Raw genomic sequence first — 785 nt, forward strand, 5'->3', positions numbered from 1 at the left:
AATCACGGTCAACATCACAAAAGAAAATCTCATTGCTCAGATGCTGGAAGGAAAGGAAAAGTGGGAATCTATAGTTGGATTCATACACAGGATAATGAAAACAAAAATAGAAGACGAAAGAATATCTCGTCTTCAAGAACAAAATCGGTAGAAATTTTCATATAGGTATCATCGGGGTTAGGTATCTAACTACGTAGGTAGATTACAATAGAAAGTGTAAACAAGGGGTAAATACTGCACAAGTATAACATTCCTCAGAAGATAATAATCACATCAGCAATTGATATGTCCTTGCTTTGGCTTTGTTTAAAAAACTTGGTATGTGTAAAACAGTGTAATTCACATTGTAGCAGGTCAAATATAGTAAACATCAGAATTGGATAGGATAAGTAAGGAAGTTTTATATATAGTTCCCTTATTTACCATATATTATGTATTGTTTATTTCTTATTCTTGTAAATAAACAGGGCTCTGACCCTTGCTTGAAAAAAAAAGTGAAACAAGCACTGTAAGGGCGAGGTCGCGGTTTCGATTCCCGCCCCGGGGGAGGACTTGCACTTAAAACAGAAAAGGTTCTTTCTCAGTTTGAACAGTTAAACAATGAATAATAGAAAGTAAAAAAGCCCAGGTCAGTAATGAAATGATTGCCTTATATGCGGTAGGTCGCTGGTTCGATTCCCGCCCGGGGCGAACTTTATTCTTAGCAGATGAATTTCATTCGTAGAACTTCTGGCTTCTCTCTTCGCTTTCGGGACGATAAGACCTCCGTTGTTACAGTTTTCTCT

Source organism: Diaphorina citri, unplaced genomic scaffold, assembly GCF_000475195.1.
Source record: "Diaphorina citri unplaced genomic scaffold, Diaci psyllid genome assembly version 1.1 scaffold2490, whole genome shotgun sequence".
NCBI classification, from domain to species: domain Eukaryota; kingdom Metazoa; phylum Arthropoda; class Insecta; order Hemiptera; family Psyllidae; genus Diaphorina; species Diaphorina citri.